This window comes from Cynoglossus semilaevis, chromosome 19, assembly GCF_000523025.1.
Source record: "Cynoglossus semilaevis isolate Cse_v1.0 chromosome 19, Cse_v1.0, whole genome shotgun sequence".
Lineage (NCBI taxonomy): Eukaryota > Metazoa > Chordata > Actinopteri > Pleuronectiformes > Cynoglossidae > Cynoglossus > Cynoglossus semilaevis.
In genome coordinates, this window is record NC_024325.1 from 8,808,658 (window position 1) to 8,821,888 (window position 13,231).

At 40.2% G+C, this 13,231-nt stretch overlaps 1 protein-coding gene across 3 annotated transcripts in view; it reads left to right on the forward strand.

The window, feature by feature from the left end:
- tmem132e (transmembrane protein 132E) overlaps positions 1-13,231 on the forward strand; it is a 278,566-nt gene that overhangs the window by 193,647 nt on the left and 71,688 nt on the right. The window lies entirely within an intron of this gene.

Consider the following 13,231-nt stretch of genomic DNA (forward strand, 5'->3'; position numbering starts at 1 on the left):
CATTTAACGAATAGCCACTGCAATTAACTGCCTTCTGAGGTGAAGTGCAGAAATACATAATTACATTTTCTGTCACTTTGTCAATAAATATCTAAAATATCTACATACTCACTCTTTGAAAATATACCTTAATATATATATATGCAAATGTTTATATTTATTTGGCAGTATTGGAAGAATATTTACTTTACGTGTTGCGTGGCCTGATTGCTTCCTGAATTCCCCTAATATAAAAGTTTGGTTCAGTCAGTAAGGGTTAAGTCAAAGAAGGTGACTGAGTTAATTACACATCAAGAAACAGGAACATTTATGAAAAACCTGACAGCGGCAGTCAATAACGCCCTTGCTTCTTACCAATCAATCTGCAGCCACAGGTTATTTCCAGACCTTTCTTCTCAGAAGGATGTAAACGACTGCTTCGCAATAACAATAATTATTCATCAGTGTTAAATCTTCTGACCCTCTGTTAGCAGAAGTGGAGCTCAGTTGAATCAAAGCTCCCGTCTCTAGACTTCTTCCATCCTTTTTTTTTATTCCTTATTCTCCTCTGTCTTCCCACTTGTCAACCTAATATTCACAGCTGCTGCAGAATTAAATGGTTATTTGCACTTGTTAATGCTTGAGGAAAGTTACTTTTCACTGCGCTCGTGGGGAAGAAATGCAGTAGGGAAGAAAAAAAAAGAAACAGACACCAGAGGAATCTATTAGCGGCTGACTCAGAGATAATGATGAAACCCATTGTAAACTCCATTGTCCTAATCTTAGAAGAATATCTTGCCTAATATTAATTAGTCATTAGTCTGAAGAAGAATAGTGATGCCTTCCTGGAGCAGCATCTTGTTGATACGAGTTCTAAGGCTAAATCTTTGAGCAGTTCATGATACAGATCAGTCACACCTGCTGGAACTATTTTTGTACTTGTTATAAGTGTTAAATACAGGGCAGTGAGATCCTGAGGTAAATGTTATACTTCCACAGTAGTACCATCAGTGCTGACCGTAGTTTTCTGGGGACGTAAACTTGGCTCCGACAGTGTGAAGATGAATGCCTGGGATTCCTGGAGGTTGGGACTTTGATAAGGATTGGTTTCACTCTTCCGTCTAGTGAGAGGAAGCGCAGCGGGGGTGTCATTAAAACCACAAAAACAGCAGTCTTATATCATGAATTAATTTTACAAGAGAGCCCTGCAGGAATCAGAGGAACGGAACGACCTCTGAGGTGGTGTAGACGAGGCCTCAACACACCACGGCTCAGAGTACAACTGTGATCATGGCTCAAGACGTGATGAAACTTTAACGCCAAAGGTCTAAAGTTGTTCCTATTGTTTCTTGATTAAAAATTTAGTTACTGTTCTTTCCAGATGTAATTTCCACAGGGTGATAATAAAATAATATATAAAGTTCATTAGGTGGAAGTACTTTCTCTGTCAGGCAGAGCGATAATAGAAAAACTCACTACTACTTCTTTATTGTCTATATTTATATATACTGACCCTAATGTCAGGTTTATCAGTGACTTGTTTTGTTAATAATTACAGAAACTGCAAATGACTTTAACTGCTTTTTTTTCTTCTTATATTCACATGTGTATCTACCTGTGCTACATCTGTTTTTTTATGTTTTAAAACCTCCCAGAACCTTCCATTGTTAACCTCATTTTTAGGCAGAGACCAGATGAAAATTGTTGAAAAACAAATGCTAGGGAAAAAGCTAATACAGCAAAAAAAAAAAAAAAAAAAGGTGAACCTTTGTGTACCCGTTAGGGGTTGCAGACCCTCTGTTTAGCGCTCTGCTCTCAGGTTACGTACATGAGGCAACAGGATGCAGCCTGTGAATGGAACAGTGCTGTGGACGTTGTAACAATATAGTTGTCTTATTTAGCTAACTTCCTAACAGCTAACAGATATATAATAACAAAGTGACAGAAGAAATATTCTGCTCAATTATTGCAAGGTTCAACATTCTTTGGTCAATAAATTGATTTCCTTTGTGTCCTTGTAACCAGCGACAAGGACACTTTTTAAATGAACCAGTCAGGCTGTAAGAGCGTCTCCACCTAGGTGGTACAGATGGGCTTGACAACGGTTCTGCTTGGCTTTGTCATACCAGGGGAAGCCTTTAGTCTCATCCTCGTGTCTGTTGAAACATTTAGCCGTCCGCCTCAGCGTCTATGCCACTTTAATTTTTGCTCTGCCGGCCTTTGTGAAGCCATCACAGGGATGGAAATGAGCAGCGATCAAACAGAGGAGTAAAATGAAAGTGCAGGGGCAATGAGAAGAAAGCGCCGCTTCGACTCAACAGGGTTGGAATTCAATGGTTGTGGAAGCCAACAGTCTTCCATACGCACTGAGAGGGGGAATTATTAAAGATGCAACAAGAAGCATCTTGAAAGATGAATCAGAAGGTCTCCTCTTGTCTCCTCTGACTTCATCACTCCCTCTGGTTTTCCCTCTCGCAGTCATCAAGCTTTGAAGATGTAACATTTAGCCGTCCGCCTCAGCGTCTATGCCACTTTAATTTTTGCTCTGCCGGCCTTTGTGAAGCCATCACAGGGATGGAAATGAGCAGCGATCAAACAGAGGAGTAAAATGAAAGTGCAGGGGCAATGAGAAGAAAGCGCCGCTTCGACTCAACAGGGTTGGAATTCAATGGTTGTGGAAGCCAACAGTCTTCCATACGCACTGAGAGGGGGAATTATTAAAGATGCAACAAGAAGCATCTTGAAAGATGAATCAGAAGGTCTCCTCTTGTCTCCTCTGACTTCATCACTCCCTCTGGTTTTCCCTCTCGCAGTCATCAAGCTTTGAAGATGTTATCGCCCATGTGGAGAAGACACAGGCCGGGCTTTGGCCTCGTCTGAAATCTGCCCTTGTTATCCTGCGGCGGCAGGGACACTATCAGAAGTTTGGGCCCAGTGTGTGGTGGCAGAGCAGTGGTGCGTCAGAGTCGGTCTCCGTGGCCATACAATAATAATATGCAGAGCTGCACTGGCTGACATCATATATACAGTTCTTTTTCTCTGTTCCTTTGGTGAATGACTAAAGTAAAAGTCAAAAACCACTTCTCTTTGATTCCCCTTTTTTTCTTTTCTTTTTCTTTTTTGTTGACGCAGGTGAACATTGTTGACAAGTATGGCTAGAAATAATCCAACTTGAAATTGTTTAATTAGCATCCTGGAATCATTCCACTGCTATTATTGTTATTGTTATGTTACTTTTTGGCTTGTGATGCTCTACCCAGGCCTGGCTACACAGTCAAGCCACACTAACTCTAGCTCTTTAATTTGTTGGAAACTTCTAACAGTTTTCTTGATTCATTTATTAACAATAATTTCTACATTTGTGTCTCGAATGAGTCATTTTTCTAGAAATTTTTTATATTTTTCTTTGCTTTTGTTTGTCAATCAGTCAATGAATAAAGTCAGGGTACACTCTGGAACCGTTTACCCTCACGGCTCAGGCTCAAAGGGCAAATAAGTCGTTTTGGTCGAGTGGCATCAGAAAACACAGCTGGATATTTTCTACGTTAGAAATATTTTTGGCTTTAAAAAATGTAGAAAGATTTTTTTTTTTAGCTTTTTGTCCCATTTTTTCCTCTTATTTTAAACCCCTATGTTAGAAATGAATGGTGGCAATTCTATATTTGAAACCCCCACTTTTTACTCCCGCTGAATCATGAATACACCAATTCTTCCGAGTCTGTTGGGTGGTAATTTTCTGTCCAACACTAGACCCGTGCTGTTCAGGGGTGAATTTCTCTGTCTTCTTCTTGGTGTTTTTTTTCCCCTACGTACACTACCGAGGGCAAGAAATCTTATCTTCTATCTGTTCTGTTATCCATTAGCTCCACTGCTAATCCTGTGAGGGTCATGGGAGATAATGAAACTACACTTGTAGAGACAAAGTGGAACAACCGGAGTAAATCCACACTGGGTTCTTACCTAGAAACCTCTCAGTAAAGTTTAATGTTGCAGGGAAAAGGCTCGAAGCCTTGATGAAATGATGTGATACTGAAGGTGTTCTTTATGGCGAGGGAGGGCTCGCCCAGCTTCCCAGATTGATGCTTCTCATTAGAGCCTTTTTGGCTCTTTGATTCAGTTTTCCATCCAAAAACTCAGAACTCATTTCCACCTGCAGCCGATCTGTTTGATAAACTGGCTGTAAGTGATGCGGTTGATGGCGTACGGTAAATAAACAGAGGTAGTGATTGGCTGTTGAACAGAGAGAAAGATTAAGGAGCTGAAAAGATCAACTAACAGTGGAAATATGAGTCAGGTCTGAGTGGAGAGCTAAGTTTGAGTTTACTGAAGAAAAAAGGTCAAGTCAAGGAAGAATTTCAGTCAAGTCCAAATCTTTGCATTTAGATATCTGATGTCACCAGGTTAGGTCTAAGTCAAGTCCTCGGTCAAGTCACAAGTCACTAAGTTTGACGAGAAAAGTTTCAAGCTACAGTCTGAGTCACACAGGCTGGATTTTGTTGTGTACAAAGTTTTTGTAGTGATTGCTACATATAAAGCCCTTTTCATGTCCAGAGTTTTTTGTCTCTAAAACCATTTCTATGGTCATACTGTCAACACTGTAGACAAACGTATTCTATACTATATTCAACCTGCAACCTACTCTGTGGTCAGACTCTTGCAAGACGATGGCGTGGGTCAAAATTGACTTAAATGACACGCGTGACACAAAAGTTCAAGTTAAATGGCCCAGAAACTTGTGGCTGCTGCTGGCCCAGTCTGACAGGTCATTAAAGCTCCCTCTAAAGGCCATTATGACATAACCCTGTTGAACAGCAAGAGTTTTTTACCCAGGGAGCTGTTATTCAGGTCTTGTTGCCCTCAACCAGCAGCTGCTCTTTCGCTGTAGTTATATGAACACCAAGTAATTGCCTGCATGTGAACCTTTTAGGCTGCTATTTTTAATGAAATGATAATTATATTTGTCTCCGGATATTCAGCCGAGCTCCATGACGGTGAGCAGCCAGAAAAACACTGCCTGCTGTTTCATTCAGGTACTTTCAGAATGCTAGCAGCCTGTGTAAGTGGCTTAACCTGAATCAGACCCTCTAAGCTGCAGCTGGGTCACTGCTTGAATGCAAATTGTTTGGTGGACTTTGAGATGCCCATTAATACAGGCAAGGAACGGTTGAAATCTTTTTGGGGCATGGGTCAATTTGTCAGATTGCAGGATGGCAGGACGGTGATGCTACGTTGTTTTTGCTGTTGGCAATTTAGTTAAACAAAGCATACATTGTACAGTATATTTATTGTATTTCACCTTTGATATTTTACTTTTAATATGTAATTATTTATGGATGCAAATATTATTGATATTTTTATCATTATTATCAAACATCTGGCCCGCTCTCTCTCATGTGCATCCAAGGACTCCGTGGTCCTGTATGTTGTTTGGCTGCTAATTATTTCTGGAGGTGTAATAGTTGAGAGTGGAGGCCACAGCAGATGTAACTTTCATCCGGACACGTAGACGCTTCGCTTCTATCAGGTAGTATCTTCTGCCGCAGCCATTTGTCTCCTCCCTCTTTGAGATGTGTACCACGTCTCGGTTTCTCTCTCGGCGTCCTCCTGGTCTTCCTTTTGACGCTTTGACAGAAAATGTCACCAGTTCTCACCGGTGTGTTTGCACAAGTTCAGCACCTATGACAGGAACCGGTGCCTTCAGCATGGACCCATCTTGTCTGAACACATTTGTGGTGACGGTGTCCACCCAAGATGTCAGGAGCGTCGCGCTCTCCTCAAAGTGTTTCCTCTTTTCTGAGTAAACGTTAGGCCGTACACCGGTGTGCACTAACATCACTGCTCCTTTCTGAGTTATGTAGGAGTTGTTTGAGGACACGCAGAGTAGTAGGCGGGGGGTTATTTACTTTGTTGAACTTCTAAAGATCTGTGAAACACTTTAGCCTTTGGCTAAATAGCACTAAAGTACCATATGCGCTGAGATTTAAAAGAGGAAAACAGTGTTTCAAGCTTATGTTTCCTGGGCTCTGCATGTGACAGCTGTTGGGCAGGTTTGTTTAGAAAATTAACCTTTTTCTGAGCCTGGAAAGGTGAGCTGTGTGTTTTCTGAGGTGAGTCTAAAACTTTAAAGGCTCTGATATTAGATCCAGAGCTGCTCTGGGCAGTTTTTGATACGCCATACCCTGTTTAGATGTGCTGCTACCATCTGTTCTCAGTGATCCTGTATGATGTGGACGGTTTCAGTGACAGTACAAGCTGTGACCACGTCCTTAGTCAGTCTGTCAAACAGGATTTGGAGACATTTCCAGTCATTTCCACATGGATTTAATAAGTGTTGCTATCAATGTCGCGCTTTGGATTTGACTGCCAACCACCAAAACTATTGTACTTTTTTAGTACAATAGGATTGTGGCGTCTAATGCTCCAACCACCAAAACTATTGTACTTTTTTTAAAGGATTGTGGCGTCTAATGCCGGTTTCATTTAGCACATAAAAATATTATTAGGAAGCCAATGAATGGGAATATACTGAGATGGTTATTTGTTCATTTGGTTCAGATTGGACTTCTTTCATCATTACATTAGTAGGACCGGGCAGAGCCATAAATCCATAAGCCATAAGTTGCTTTTACAGGCTAAATGTAAATGCAAAGTGCAATTTCCATGCAGAAAGGCCATTGGTTACCCCCTGGTCTCGAACCGTTGACCTTTCTGTGAACAGGCAGGAGTACTCACCTCTCACTCCACCATGCGACCCACACTGAAGGAGTGATACCTAATTTATAACTTGTATGGCTCCTGATTGTAAGAGTTAATAATAAGTACTTTTGCCAAGCAGGAGGCTGTAATCACCGTGAATACAATTCTCTTTAGGAGGAAAAAGTCCTTGAATCCGAACTGTCTGGTTCCTGGAACTCTTATTCATTAACCTCAGCTCTTTTAAAGATCAGAAAGTTTTCAAGGAAGAAAGAACATTTTACCGTCTAATAAACCTGAGATTAATTATGACTCACTTGGGTAAAAAAGTGCCGGTGGAAATGGTTTGATCAGTTTTTTTTTTCGTGACATTAACCACTTCATCAAAGTCTTCCTGACAGTGTTAATTGTGCTGCACCTTTGTGACTGAGTATTCCTTTATTCTCTCTCCCTTTCCTCTTTTATAAGCGAATGTGAGCTGATAAAGCTGCTCACTTTCCCTCCCTTTCACCCACATTAGCGGCTGCATTGGCTCTCAGTGTGCGGTTTGTCATGGCGGTGGAAAATTGCTGGAATGAATCCAGTTTTAATTAATATGACGTAAAAAAGAAAACAACGTGCACGGCAGGAAGGCTACGTCATAGGCGTCTGCTCCACTCTACAGCACCGCGTTGCCTTTTAAACGCTTTTATCAGGAGTTAGTCCAAAGATTAGCAGTGAGAGCTCAGCCGCTGCAGTCATGTATATCATTATTTTTGGCCATTAGGCTGCATTAGGCTAATGAAAGCCGTAATCTTGGAGGTGAGATGCTTGGCATACAAATCTCCCACTTCACATCCCATTTCATTATCAACGTCTTTAGCTTTTTTTTTTTTTTTTCCTTTTCTTACAGGATTTTTCTCTGCTGGTTTTGTTTGTCTAACACTGTGGGGAAACTGTTTGATCAAAAGTGCGTTTGCCTGATTTGACAGATGGATAAACATGACCAGACCTGTGGATTTTTCTCTCTGCTTATCCACCTATTCCTGTGTATATTTGAACAGATTTGGCACTTCTGCTAAAGAAGACCAAGAGATAAAAGTACACAGAAGCTGGATTCTATTTTCCTATGGCCTTTATTCAACAGGTTTTAAGTCAACGGAGGCTCCTCAGAATTTGTGTATATTCACAAAATTGACTCTCGTTTGGTTCTGTTATTTAAGCAAATGATTAAAAAAAAGATTCAAATGGTGAGAATAGTTAGTTGTAATACCCCCGACGTCTGCGGCAGGTTCAGAGACGCATTACATGAGCTGCTGTTGGCTGCTGTGTCACCGCCGAGGGTATTTACGTCCACACTTTTGTCCTGCTCTTCTCCTTGATACCTTTGTCTTCTTTGTATGTTATTACATTTTTATGGTGGGGAAAAAATAGCAGCTCCTATTAGAGTGTCCTTATTCAGAGTGCGACTGTTGGATAAAAGGTCAGAACAGAATCTGTGTTTCACTCTCAGAGCGTCAGGGGAAGTTTGTTCAGCACGTGTCTTCACAGACGCGTGAGGTTAAACTTGTTTACTTCCACGTTCAGGTCTCAAATTGGACTGTGCCAGTTTTTCCAGTGGAAGTGGATCAGCCACAGTGGATCAGCTGAGTTATTGTTATGCTTCCCCTGTCACTTTTTTTAGAGCTATATTTGAGTTAATCAGAAAGTTTTTAAGAGGGTTTAAGAGGTGCTGTAAGAAGGTTGTGAAGTATTCGTTTGATTGAATCATATATTTTTGCACATATAAAGCTGTGTTATTAAATGGAAATGCAAACAATTTTATTAGAAAATCTTCATATTTAATGAAAAACATTACCAACATGATTACCAGCATTTTTGTATTACTTTCACTTTCCTTATTGAACCCCCAAGCGAGCTGGTTTTGGCCCACAGCCCATATTTTTGAAACATTTGCTCTAGACAGTTTTGAATTGGGCGTCCCTATAGTAACTATAGATATTTTGATATTTAAGTGTGAGAGGGAACATTTTATCAATATGGATGCCTTCTACTGGTGAAACTGGGGATTGCAGCAGATGTTACCCTCCTCTCTCCCATCGCTTCTGACATAAGAAGGAACTCACGCTGGAAACAAGCTGACTTGTCTGTTCAGTGTTCTGCTCTCTCTGCATCTCACTGGCACGTTCTCATCAGTTCATTTATTGGATTTATGTCAGAAAAGCCAGTCTTTTTTTCCCCTGCAAGATGTCTTTTTTGTCTGCCTTGTCGTCTTCAGGCTCAAAATGCCAAACTCATGTGCAGTGCTGCGATATGAGTGTAAAAAAGAAAAAAAAACAGCTGATGCAAATAATTTGAATGACCTCTCAATCATGTCTTTGGTGTCACTTTGTCCAGAACCTTCCTTTCACAGCGACTTATTCATAGACTTTGCGCAGGCGAGATATTTGTAGATCAGCAGAACTTCATTTAAATGTCGTTCTACCCATGGTGCTAACACCGTTATTAATCAAAGGCTCAATGAAATATTAGATTTCTGTCAGCGGAGCGGTGAAGATCCGGCAGACTGGCTGTAAATGAGAAGAAAGAAACATGAGGAAAAACTCTCTCTGGACAGATGAATCAGAACAGTAGTTTTTTTTATGAAAAAGTTAATATTCAGAGCCTAACAAATTTCACTGATTAACAGCGGCTCTGAGTAAAGAGGCGACCAAAGTACTGCACACATCTGGGACACACTGATTAATTCATCAAGACGTGTTTTGGCTGGAAATACACCAGTGCTGCTGATGCTGCAAATCAGACACACACTCTCAGCGTGTGTTGTATTTTTTCTCATTTTACATGTTTAATGCAGGATTTATTTTTTTAAATAGGCTAGACACTTTTCACTGTTTAATTGTTTAATTCCAGGCTACTTCAAATGAAACAATTTGCGATCAGTACTTCATGATTATCCATCAAACTTTTTAGCTAGGTTACTTTTAGCACATGTTTCTATGCGTTGTCTTATAGTTGTTAATAAAACTTCTTGCCAATATTTGCTCATTTACAGCTGTTTATCTAGAACTAGCATATTGGTAATTCTGGGCACATTTTAAGAGAATGATTTGGCTAACTTGTACCTTCTAACTTTTAGTACTAAAAAGTACTAAAAAGCTAACTGGTAGCTTCTTCTCTATCAACCTTAGGCTATTAAGTTAATAACTTAACTTTCAGATACTATATACAGTATTTTTGTCCTATTGGCATGGTTCTCTTAGCATTAGCTATTTTGTCATTTAGCTTTGAGATGTTTTACCTGGTATAGGGAAACTTTGACTTTATTTATGTTTTGCAAGCTAACTTTATTTATTTACTTTATTTTGCAATTTAAAAAAAACCTATACATTTTTGACATATCAATCTCATTGACATGATAAGCGATCGCTGATCTGATTTTATGTCTTGATAAAACTAAATTGTAGCTACTCAGTCTTTTCTACTTAGTCGTTCTTGGTCACCATGAGGCTTAGTTTTATATAGCTGAACTTAACCTGTCCATTTCTGCTGCAGTAACGTCAAAACAAGCATGTTTTCTTTGAAGTGCAAATAAAAAGTGTGCATGGCAGGAGAAATTTCAAGGACAAATTCACATATTTGAAGGCAGTCTGGCTCCAGGCTCTTACTAACTTATGACTCTGCTGTTTTAGCTTCTGCCCCTGGTGGTTATCTTGTTTCTCAGTCAGCATCACATGTCAACCCCTTCCCCCAACTCTTCCATTTGATCATTCTCTCTCTTCTTTAATCCAACCCACATAAATTCACGTGGTTATCTCCTGGAAACCTGTAGGGAGTTTAGGCGACCAGACTATGATAAGGCTGATTGTGTGCTGCTTCCATTTACCTCCGCCTCCTGCTTTCATGTTGTCACACAGAAAATATGCGGAGGTTTTATGACTATCTTCTCCCTCTCTGCTTCATCTCTCCTTACTTTTCCCCCCCTTTACTCCTCTTTCTATGGCCGAGGGTTTGGCCAAACCAATCTGTAGTAATAGACACGGCTCTATCCGGCGTGAAGGATTGCAGTGCCCAGTGGGCCACACTGTCTGAGGAGCCAGGGCTATGGAGAAGCTCCGTCTTTTCCAACACCACTGACTTCTGATTTTAATGAACTGTACTCTCTGAACGCTCCGTCTTTTCCAACACCACTGACTTTTCCAACACCACTGACTTCTGATATTTAATGATGTACTCTCTCCGCTAAGAGCTAGCGTTCTGCCAGGTTAGTGGGTATTTGTAAAAGCAAAAAAAACACACATCAAAAACCACAGACTGGGATCAAGAGATGTTTTTGTGTTGTTTACGGATCTCCTGAGAGCAAAGACTCCTCAGCGCCAGGATGAGATTTCTGAGACGTGGTGTAAATATGGATGATTTCAAAAGGAAAACTACTTTTTTACTGGTTTATTATAACTCTGAGGCAGTGACAGGAGAAGCCTGAGGCTTTAGCACTGAGGACTGTGGATCCTGACTGTTTCATATTCGTGAACACGCGTAGATATCGTAAAACTGCGATGTCAAAAGTCTTATTAATGTTTCACCAAAGTTTTAACTCAAAGTTACCTTCACAAAAAATTTAAATATTTTATATCATTTTTGCCTTGTTTGAATGTATTTGTAATTTGTCCATAAACATTCATATTTAAACAATGATCTACACAAAGGATTAATGAATGTTGGCATGTGTTTACCTTAACTCAAAATATTTAAATATTTTAAAATATAAATATTATAAAATATAATCGTGCTACATCTGAAAATTCACCCCCCCTCACTTATCTGTAAACTTCCAAACCTTCTCCATCTTGCTTCTGCAACTTTCTCCTATCAGCTTCCTCTTGAGAGAACAGGGTCAGGACCAAGTTTTGGGTCAGTGATTTAAACTTGAGGTCACCAAACTTTTTTTGGCATTAACTCAAAATCTCTCTTCTGCAACAGCGATGCAAAATCTATTGACTCAAGGAACTGTTGCAAAAACAGTTTAAAAAATAAAAAAATATGCAAAACCAGTCATCAAACCCTAAACTACAGCGGGAAGAAGGATGTAGATACTCAGTCATTAAAAATAATTTTGTCCAAACCATTTAAAACATTAGCAACTGGTCTGTATTGTTTTCTGGAAGTTTTCACTTCTTCGTCCAAGAGGCATCCACAGTTCTGACTGCTGGGAAAATAAAGTTGTTTTTTTTAACCTCAGAGTGGCTGAACACCTGAAAAAAGAGTCGTTGTTGTAAAACAAAGGTAGTAACCTCGCCCTTCCTCAATGGCAGGATGTTGTGTTCACCACGGTGGAGGTGTGAATGGGGGCTTGCGTGAGTCACATTAGAGTTCGGTATCACCTGAGGGACCCAGAAGGCGGTCAACCTTTGGAGTCTGTCTGTGTTGTTTGCTGTATGAGGGTTGACTTTTCTGGGAAGTGAATACAGTGAAGCACTGGAAGTGGATGGAAGAAGGTGTATTAGGTTGAGTGATGGTTCCTCCAGATAACTGTGTATGATGTGTCTCATCCTCAAAAGACCTTTGTCCTTGAGTCCTGGTCTGGACTCCTGCGGGACTGGCAGGTATAGCTAATGTTAACACATCGTGGTGTTGACTGTAAATACTGGTTCATGCTGGATGAGCTTGAGTGGAAATCCTGTCCACCTGTAATAGCACCGTAGTCTGTGTCATGAATGGCTTTGCTTTCAAATTATTTATTAGACCAAAAAGTACACAATCACGTTTGTTTATTTTCTGATTAAAAGTGGACTTGGCGCCAACTCTGCTGCCAAACAGGCTTGAAGTTGGGTTGGCACAGGGACGCTGGATCTTTTAACACTAATTTTTTTTAATGAAAGTCTGCACAGTAATTATGTGGAAAATTCTAGTCGTAATTTGGCCTTTGGATGTAACACTGCAGGAATTAGGTTTGTGTCTGTGCATCACTCCAGTTTTTAATGCAAACATAAGCAAGAAAAAAAAAAAACAGCCCAAAGGAAAGGGAAGAAATCTTCGTTGTGTCAATCCAGGAGGATCCATAGCGGCTTCATGTTGGCCAAAAATACAAGCTAGGTTATGGCCCTTACAACGGCAACAGAGAGGATTTTGATCTGAACAATTAGCTACAAACATCCTAAATGGTCAGGGATGGAAAAACCAGCTAGATGGCGTAGTGCAAAATCAATTGCTACACTGTTGCAGTATCAACCAAGTGCTACATGGTCTGGCCTAAAAACAGTGGTCACTAAGAGCCTTGATGTTGTAGAAATTTCTCAGAACCATCTGTGAAAATGAAGGTTGTCGACTGTCAACTGTCGCCTTTTTTTTTTTAAATGATTCCTTGTAGTAATGGCTATTCCCGCTGCTATGGGATGGAAACACTCGCCTACTGTATCCCACAGGAGAAAATTATAATGGGACTTCATAGGGAGTTGCAGAAAAATGCCGTTGGCCTGTGGATTCTGTTACAAAGCTTCTAACAATGAACTGACGATGACAAATTTAAAATTTACATTTTTAAGTAGAAAGTATAGCGAATGGGATTTTTCTAAGAACTGAT